Raw genomic sequence first — 10,197 nt, 5'->3', positions numbered from 1 at the left:
CACATTTCGGGCTCTTTCTCCTTTGCCTTGCAGAGAAATGAGTAATTAGCCATGGTGCAAAGGAGAAGGATTATTAATAATCCTTCACGTTTTTACTAATCCTAATTGTTGAAACATCTACTAAACCCTCTTAAAGATTGCGGAATGTCTGGAATGACTGCACATATTTAGGAAAATGTGCTTACTGTAGATCCGAGCCCTAACGTAGCCCCCCTTGGTGGTTTCATACCTTGCGTGCTAGAATTGACCAATGGCACGCGGGGTCACAGTCCAATCAGAGGCAACGGAGAAGTGGAACTTGTTCCCAATTAAAAAAAAAAAACGAATAATAATAATAATAATCATCATCTTTAACCGCAAATTCCTGCGATGGAGCCTAATCAGATTCTTAAGCGCTTAGCGAGAATTAGCTGGGAAATGATGATTTCTTTGTTTTGGGGATGCCATTATCTCTGAGCTGCATGAAGGCGATTATTCCTTTTACAATACTGGGAAACTGTTCCATGGCATTTTGACTTGCTATGGTTTGGCACGAAACACACCGCATTGCTTTGCTAGAATGCGACGGCGGCCTTACAATTACAGAAGCCACAAGGCACTGTTAATATGAGAGCAATTCTAAAACAGGAAATAATGAGTGTTAATGTGGCTGCCCTGCTCCAAAAAAGCAGTTTAGGCTTGTGCTAAAGGAGTCCTGCTCCCAATTGTACAGCTGCATTAGCAAAACATTAGGCCGCTCCGCAAAGCAAATGATTTCTCCACGCCCCAAACTGGAGGGAGGCATGCGACGCTGGTGGAGGCAAATGCTTCTTCTCTATGGTCATTGCTCTCAAGCATTTGCATTCAAATGAAAACTATTATTAGTCTCAATTAGAACAAATGCTTTGCTCTCTTCGTAAAAGTAAGTCGTAAAATGCCGGGGCCATGTATATAAGGGGTGGGGGGTGTTGATTGCTTGTAAATGTTCACTATTCTATTATGCTAGCCTTAGACGACATCTACAATGACCAAGGTTCGGGCATTCAGTTTCGCTAACCCCTGAATGAATTACTCCGACCCTCAATAATTATGCTATGCCTGAATTTCCACCACATCTATTTTTGGATTTAACTTACCTGTTGAAATGTAAATTGTCTTCCTTCCAAGCAGTTTACCTCAATAACAGCGACCTAACCCTAACAGTACTATTAACACATTCGCTGCCATTGACGGCTTTAGAAGTCAAATATCCATGTTAACTGGGAATGAGTCAAACAAACAAAAGCAAAGTTATGATTTCCCCAGACCACATAGTGAAGCAAAAATGAATGCGAGGGAAGGAGTGAAATGGGCTTGGGAGAGGTGTGTCTAAGTGCTTTAGCTCAATGTTTCTGGAGTCCAAGGCCAAGGTTGGGCCGGTCACGGTTTGTCAGCTAAAGCCTTGTTCATCCTCGAATGACTTTAGATGCAACATCCATCTCCAGCCACTTAAAGAGGAACACACACGCGCACACACGTTACACGCAGACACGCAGAGCGAATGACTTCCTGACAGGTGTTTCTCAGCCTGAATGTGTCGAGGCGAGCGAGGGCACAACAAGGACAGGCAACGACGCACTCCAACAGCTATTTGCCTTATCTATCCACATTCCGTCGGGACACTTTTTCTTTTCCCGTGGTGTTGCCCAATATGTTTTGCTCCCATTCTGGGTGGATTCCTACGAGTGGAGATACAGCCTAAAGCGGGGGGGGGGGGGGTCAAACTGTGGTTGACCCCATCTGCCTCGTGATGACCGACAGAGGGATGGTGATAAACATAAAACTATAATATACAGTAAAATCGCTCAAATGAATCTTTTTTTCATATTCATATGTACTGTCAATGAAACACAGGCAGAAATACACGTCAGTTTTATTTCTATGACGTTGAGAGTTTGTGCGTCTTAACAATAAACAATGACAATACGAGGCGATTCCTCTTCTTCTTCGTCTTGTGATAGGGATCCACCAATGCCGAGATCGGTATTTGTGCCGATACTGTGCAGAAACAGAACTTGTAAAAATGCACTGATACTTCACGCCGGCGTTTCCTACGACCGCGTGCGGTCACTGTGCGCCGCGTGCCAGGAGGCAGGTTGGGACAGGCCTTTCCACGCATTCGGTCCAGCGGTGCACATCTGCAGCGTTTTGTCAACCGCGTCGTATTGCATCATTCTAATGTTTCGGCGCGCGACTTGAAGCGATGCCGCTACAACGGCTCACAGTACGGCAGCCAGCGAGTACTTTGCTGCCATAGAAATAATATCGAGCAAATTTGTTCAATTATTCCATTGTTTCTTTTCTTTCAACAAGGAAATGAATGTTTCCTTGTTGAAAGATTTTATATTAGGGGAAAACACAAGTGAACATAGAATACCCATTGATTTATTCGTTGAGTATTACGGCGCAACAGATTGGGAGGTCTTCCCTCCCGCCTGCGGCCTCCTTTTCAGAGAAATGCCCATCGGCTTTTTCGGCCACAAGAACGATTGGTGGCGGCCGTCGTACTGAAGTACATTTGGACTTTTATTTCAGTAAAGGAGTTGAATTCCTTTTTTTTTACCTTACAAATTGGAGTACTTTTGTGACCTCTGGTTTCGAACATAATTACATGCGAGTCACAGACTGTTCCGGTTTGAAGATGCAAAATCATTTTGTTTTGTTAAAACCTTTGCAATGAAAATGATACGCTCTGTGTTTATGTCAAAGATGTTTCTCGGAGAGCTTTAGGAGGACTTCTTGCGGGACTTCTTTTGAGCTCATTTCGACGTGTCCATAGACAAAACCAATCAACACGTCGAAAAGCCGATTTTTCTTTGCAGTAGAGCAAATTGTTGGTGCGGGCGGGCCCGATGTCGGCTCCGAAACACGGGCCAGTGCCCCAGAAGAAAGAGCTTCCATCCGTTTTCTACAGCGCCGGTCCTCAGTTGTGGTCGCGGTTGAGCCGGGGCCTATCCCAGCTGACTGTGGGCGAGCGGCGGGCTACGGTCGATGGTAACACATACGCTGTACATCGTACATTGACTCTGCGAGGATTAGGGTATTATGGTGTGTTTTGGACAGTTCCCAGGTTGGAGCCTGTGGAAGCTGCCATTTCTGCACAAATTGCAAGCGCATCAATGCAAAGACACACGGTTAAATGTTGACATCGATGCGACGGCTTTTTGCAGAGTTTGAGGATGTTCGCACCAACGGTGTGCGCTTCCGCTGCTGACTCGGCGGTACGTCTGATCCTCGCTGATGAACACCGCGGCAAAGTTTCCGCTCGGCGTGAATAAACATGAGGGCGGCCCATCGCTGGCAACGCGCATGCTGTGGAGCTTCGCTGCATCGCTGCTGCACGCGCGACATCAGCTGAATGTTAACACACGCGCACGCGCAAGCCGCTTCACCGGCGACACACGATCGAGCTGTATTCAAAATTCCCAATGTGAGAAGAATTCATTTAGTAATATCTCTATTATTACCGTTTCCATTTGACTGAACTAATCCTGCATCAAAGTGAGAGCTATTTTCGATGATTTCGCCACGTGAGAGGCTCTGTCTCTCATGTACATAGAGTTTGTGCAAAAGGTTTTCATGCCGATCCTTTGTTTTCCCTGCTGTTTGCACGTTAGCGTTTTTTTAGCAAAATACATATTTGGGTTCTTGAGTAACATTTTTTTTCAACAACTTCACATGAAACAAAAGTTCAGCATCAAAGGATTGACTCTGCATGTGTTTTTTGTTGCGTTGGCATCCTCCACTTGTTCATGGGAGAAACGTTCCGGTGAGTTTCTCCCACACTTTGTAAGTCCCAAAAAAAGGGGCAGCCCCGGCAACAGGAGATAAGAGAAGGAGAACGGGACAAAAGAATGTCATCTACACATTTTGCTTTTTTCCATTCGAGACGAAAGACTTTGTTCATCTTTGGCGACTTCAAATGAACTGTGGTGAACTTTTTTTTGCATGAATGTTCAAATGTTCCTTTTAAGTGGGTTTCCTTGGAACAGATTTCCCGTGGGAAAAATTGTCTCCGAATCCCAACGAATCAGAGGTTGACGGCTTATGTTGGACCTTCGAGGTTCCGAAGGCGAACGTTCTTCCTAAACTGCTGCGAGAACACGAGGCACTCAGCTGTGCGCAAAGTGTCGCAGCACTTTGTGTTTGTCTTGGAGAAAAGGGTTCCGAAAAACAAATCGTCTGAAATCCACCCTGGATGGGCAAGAAATAAAAGCCGCAATGACTCCAGCCCCTCCCGCTCCCACACACTCCACTTGCTCCGTGGCCCGCCCTAGATGGGAGCACAAGACTTTTCCATGCGTATGAAGTGTTATGGAAGCAAAACGGCGACAAAGCCAAAGACGGAGCAACGGCCGACAGCAGTTGAAGTGTTGGGCTACTTTTGCCCTTCTGGAAAAACGACTATTTTTCCAGAAGGGCCACAATGCTGCCAATGCAGTGCTCCTCGACATTCTCATCTACTGCACGGTGGAGGAAATGGGAGGAGTGTTATATTGTGGACTAAATAGTGATGCGAGGTTTATGTCATTGGAATCGACTATTCCAATTTAGTTTCATTTTGTTTGTATTTGCTAATTATAGCAATATATAATCGATCTGGCCAAAGGAGAAGTGAGCCCGCCGACACAGACGGACGCTACGTTCACACTGCGGGGCACGAGGCCCAATTTGGACATTTTGCCAAAGAAACCAATGCGGCTTCTAGGCGCTGCCATCGAGTCGCCGCGGTGGCGGAAGTGACGACGGGCTCCGGCGTAGTAGTTGTCGTCATGACACGCTCGTGGCCATTTCAAGGATTTGGTGCAGCCGGAGATGTAGCAGTTCTAAAGAACTCTTGGTTTGCCCACTGACTCCTGTCGTCCGCCATTGCGTCTGTTTCCCGTGAGCGTCGCGTACATATCCGACATATATGAAAGAGGCCTGGGTCGGATATGAACAAAATCGCAACTGTACCTGCTCACATTGAAAAAAAGAAACAAAAATCGGAACTGACCTGCGATGTGACCAGAGCCTTCACAGATTTGGGAAGAATATTTGAAAGATTTTTTGCTGTTTGGTGTGCATTGAAAAAGCCTTTGAGTTCAGTGCATGAAAAATGGGAGCCAAAAAGAAAAGTGCTGCATTCATATTTGGAAGTTTTGCATAGTTGCTGTACTGCGACATCGGTGGCAGAAGGTGCACAACTTTCGCTGCATGGTTCATTTACAGAACCTAAACGGATGCAATAATACATGACACGCATTGCCAAATGCAGTGCTGCATTGATTATTCATACAAAAAGAAAATGCTGAAAATGAGCCCCCCAAAAAGTTCATCCAAACTGTGACCAACAGAGAACAGTTGATTGATTTATTTGCAGTTTGTTGATTGTTGCTTATGTGCAGCACAAGATGGATTGATGTGTTGTGCCACATGACGGAGCGACGGCAAAGATTTGAAGTTGGGTCCAGGCACGCTTTACGATGCCTATTTGGCAGGAGGACGATGGCGAAGCCGTCGCTCGCTGACAAGCGCTCGATGAGTTACGAGCCCGACGCGCACGTAACGCTGAAAGATTTGTGTGACGATCGGAGAGATTGAAGCGGGCGAACGTTTACAGTGAGGCGGGAAATTAACATATTTCACAACCGTGGTTTTTTTTTTTTTTATTGCTCATAAATTCCTCCTGCCTGAAGAGTTTGGAAAAATTGTGTAACTTGTTTGTACTTGAGGACTTGCACGCTGCCAGAACTAAGACAAGAGCGTGCGAAATCCTCTCGGACCCTCCGCATCCCGGTCACGGGCTCTTCCGGCTCCTTCCCTCAGGTCGGCGCTACCGATCGATGCAAACTAGAACTAGCAGACATTCCGACAGCTTCTTCCCTCTTCCGATCAACTTCTTAAACAGCTAAGCTACAATTCCATTACAACATGCTGGCAATTTTTGGACTTGAGTTGCTTGTCACATAGTCTCGCCACGCTGCGCTATTTGCATATCTGTCGTTGACCAATACTGGCCACTCGTGCCAGAGTAGCATCTGCTCCATTGGCACACCGACTGAGGAGTATCTGCAACATTTGCACAATCGACACTGTCCCAGATGATCGCACTACTCGTCACTTTAAACCGCATCCGCTCCTTGAAGTCTCGGCGCCCCTTGCACAATGCTCATTGCGCCGGACTATTGCGAGATTAGTCATTGGAACGGCTTTAAGTGCGAGAGGACTCTGCATCTTTTTGCACAATTTGTACCGCCATTACCAGATAACTAGCAACCCTTTATTGCTCAGTGACTGTTTTTCTCAATGTCTCCAAAGTATACCTTTACTCCTATGGTTGGCACGCGGGTCGCGGGCGTGCCGGAGCCTATCCCAGCTATCGTCGGGCAGGAGGCGGGGTACGCCCTGAGCCGGTCACCAGCCAATCGCAGGGCACATACAAACAAACAACCATTCGCACCTACGGGCCATTTAGAGTCTTCAATCAATCTAGCATGCATGTTTTTTGGGATGTGGGAGGAAAGCGGAGGGCCCGGAGAAAAGCCACGCACGCAGGCACGGGGAGAACATGCAAACTCCACACAGGAGGGGACGGGGATTGAACCCCGGTCCTCAGAACTGCGAGGCAGACGCTCTAACCAGTCGTTCACCGTGCCGCCTAGTATTAACTGTATTTATGAAATGATGTGTTTGTTTTGATTGCGTCCCTTCACTGCAGTTCATTTCACACGGTTTCTAGGATAGTTTTTTTGTTTGTTGTTGTTGTTTTTTTGTATATGCAGTTTGGCTCTTTAACTCTTAACTTTACTGAAGAACTGGGATGCGTCAAGCAAACCTGATTTTGCTTGACGCAAACAAGAGCAACTCCTTGACCGAGGACTTCTATCGGCACAACTTTGGCACGTTGAAGCTCTATTTTGTTCCGGCTGGAGCGCTCGCTCCCACCTAAGACAACAAACAGTATGTCCTGTACATGTTGAGGATTGTGGGATTTGGGATTTGGGATTTGGGGACGGGTGGGAGCCACCGCAGTTCACACGCTAATAGCCTCCCATTGGCTCGCCTCCATCTGGCCTTGGTCATGTTCATGCGCACGATGCACTTCTTCCCATGATGCATCTGGGGCTGAGATTGTAACAAACCCGTGCACAGGAACAGATAGGAGGGCGCGTGTTTCTGGGATTCCACTTAGACTTTAAGCGAAGGTCAACCCCTAAAAAAATGGCAGCGATAAAAGAGGATGTGAGGATGAGGGGCTCAGAAAATGGATGGATGGATGGATGGATGGAAAAGAGCAAAGTTCTTTAGCCCGTTTGTTTCGGTGTTTCCAAACGCAAATGGGAACAGTGTGCTAATTTGCACGCGGGCTTACGGTAAATGCGTAAAATGCGTCCGGGCATCTGTCCCCTTCTGACGAGAAGTGTATATATATTGAAACGATGATGATCTCGTCACCAATTGACCGCCTCAGTCCGCGCATGCCAGCGCGCCACCATTTATTCTGTTGTATGAACGGCAACACACTTTCATTCTACTTTACGGAAGAGCATTGAATTGTTCTGCCGGTGACTACACATTGCTGGCGTACACAAACGAAGATGAATTCTTTGTGATGATCTCTCATGGCACACCTTCACCAACCACTGACACGATAATAACCCTCTCTTTTCCCAACCAGCAGCAAAGAGTCAATCCAAGAACAGATGAACTGTCCCTGTCGCATCCTGAGCGGAGATCACGCTGTCTAAACTTCCTCCAAAAGTCCCCGAATCAAAAGGGAGATGATACGTCAGCGCAAACCCCGCAAGCCCACAGTCGCCGCGGGCTGCGTGCGGGCCCACCGATGCTCTGTATACACACACCGAACACAGCTTAGCGGCGAAATGAAACAATGCTCGAGGGCAGGAAGAAGGTCAACAGAGGATCACGGAGGAAAGCTAGACATTCATTTCACTACATTCTGAGAGGCTGTGCTTCCTCTTGCCCCAAATCCTAATCAAACATGGTTTTGTTCCTAAACGCACTCATGTGAATGTGGAAAAGTGCTTGACGGGCGGAAGGAATTGTTGGAGAGTTGCAGATGTCGGAACTTTGTGGTTGGCAATCGGATTTTATCCGCCATGTGACTATTGCGATGCTATGCGGGAAATTCAAAGGGTCCTGCGACAAAGTAACGCGCATGTGGCAGCAACGTCACGTCTCAAGAATTTTCCCTTTACAAAGATACTTCTGCTCAATTATAACTGAGCAAGGAGGTATTTATTGAGCAGTGTTTAGCAATGTGGTCAACCTGAAATCTTCTTTTCCTTTGGGCTCGTCCCGTTAGGGGTCGCCACAGCGCGTCATCCGAATAATAAAGAGAAGCCTATCTCCTGCATCCTCCTCTCCAACACCGACTGCCCTCACGTCTTCCCTCACGACATCCATCAACCTTCTCCTGGGTCTTCCTCTGGCTCTTTTGCCTGGCAGCTCCATCCTCGTCATCCTTCTACCAACATACTCACCATTTCTCCTCTGGACGTCCAAGTCTGCTCTCTCTCTCTTTGTCTCCAAAACATCGAACCTCGGCCGTCCGTCCGATGAGCTCATTTCTAATTTCATCCAACCCGGTCACTCCGAGAGCGAACCTCAACATCTTCATTTGCTCTGCTTCCTGTCGTCTCTTCCGTGCCACTGTCTCTCATCCGTGCATCATGGCGGGCCTCACCACTGTTTTCTAAACTTTGCCCTTCATCCTAGCAGAGACTCTTCTGTCACATAACACACCTGACGCCTTCCCGCTTGGACCCGTTTCTTCACTTCCTGACCACACTCACCGTTGCTCTGGACGGTTTCCCCAAGTATTTCAAGTCCTCCGCCCTTGCCATCTCTTCTCCCTGTAGCCTCACCCTTCTTTAGTGTCCAACCTGCCATACATGTCATCATATGCCTCTTGTTTTGCCTTTGCCACCTCTACCTTTGCCCTGTGTCGCAACTCAATGTATTCCTTTCGCCTCTCCTCGGTCCTCTCAGTGTCCCACTTCTTCTTAGCGAACCGTTTTCCTTGTATGATTTCCTGTACTGTGAGGTTCCACCACCAAGTCTGCCTCTCTGATCACCTTGGCTGCAGCGGTCCAGTCTTCTGGAAGCTCCTCCTGTCCACCGAGGGCCTCCCTCACCTCTTCCCGAAAAGCCGCACAACACTCGTCCTGTCTCAGCTTCCACCACATGGTTCTCTGCTCTGCCTTTGTCTTCCTAATCTTCCTCCCCACCACCAGAGTCATCTTCCACACCACCATCCTATGCTGTCTAGCCACACTCTCCCCTACCACTACCTTACAGTCGCTAACCTCCTTCAGATGACATCATCTGCACAAGATGTAATCCACCTGCGTGCTTCTACCTTTACGCTCTTGTAGGTCACCCTATGTTCGTGCCTCTTCTGGAAAAAAGTGTTCACTACAGCCATTTGCATCCTTTTAGCAAAGTCTACCAGCATCTGTCCCTCCAAGTTCCTTTCCTGGATGCCGTACTTACCCATCACTTCTTCATCACCCCTATTTCCTTCGCCAACATGTCCATTCCAATCTGCACCAATCACGACTCTCTCTCTGTCTGGGATGCTCAGAACTACTTGGTCTGGCTCCTTCCAGAATTTCTCTTTCACCTCGAGGTCGCATCCTACCTGTGGAGCATAGCCACTAATCACATTACACATAACACCCTCAATTTCAAGTTTCAGCCTCATCACTCGATCTGATACTCTAATATTTGTTTGGCAAAGTTTGAAGGCGCATGCCCTTCCTGACGCAACCCTCTGCATTTGTCCGGGCTTGGGACCGGCCTACACTTTGCAAGGGGGGCTGCATTTGTGGTCCTATTGAAATGCAATGCACTACGTTATACCTACAGACATTATTTTGTAATATTTTGACCCCGCCTTCCTTATGTTATGATAGAACACCCAAATGGCAGAATTCCTAAGGTCTCGGTTCTACAGGAAAATATTTGAAAATTATGATGGAATACATCTCAAAACAGCAAACACCTCAAATAAAAAAAAGACACATTTGTTCTTTTATTTATTGTTATTTTACCCCCCCCCCCCCAAAAAAAAAAAGTCATTGTGTGATTTTGTGGGAAAGGAGGAGACATTTTTCACAATTGAAAACACTTCCCACTTGTCTTAATAACATGTCTGGGACAGTCTTCTGCCAA

Source organism: Phyllopteryx taeniolatus, chromosome 1 (genome assembly GCF_024500385.1).
Source record: "Phyllopteryx taeniolatus isolate TA_2022b chromosome 1, UOR_Ptae_1.2, whole genome shotgun sequence".
Lineage (NCBI taxonomy): Eukaryota > Metazoa > Chordata > Actinopteri > Syngnathiformes > Syngnathidae > Phyllopteryx > Phyllopteryx taeniolatus.
The sequence above is the reverse complement of the archived record's forward strand: the minus strand, read 5'-3'. Positions refer to the sequence as shown.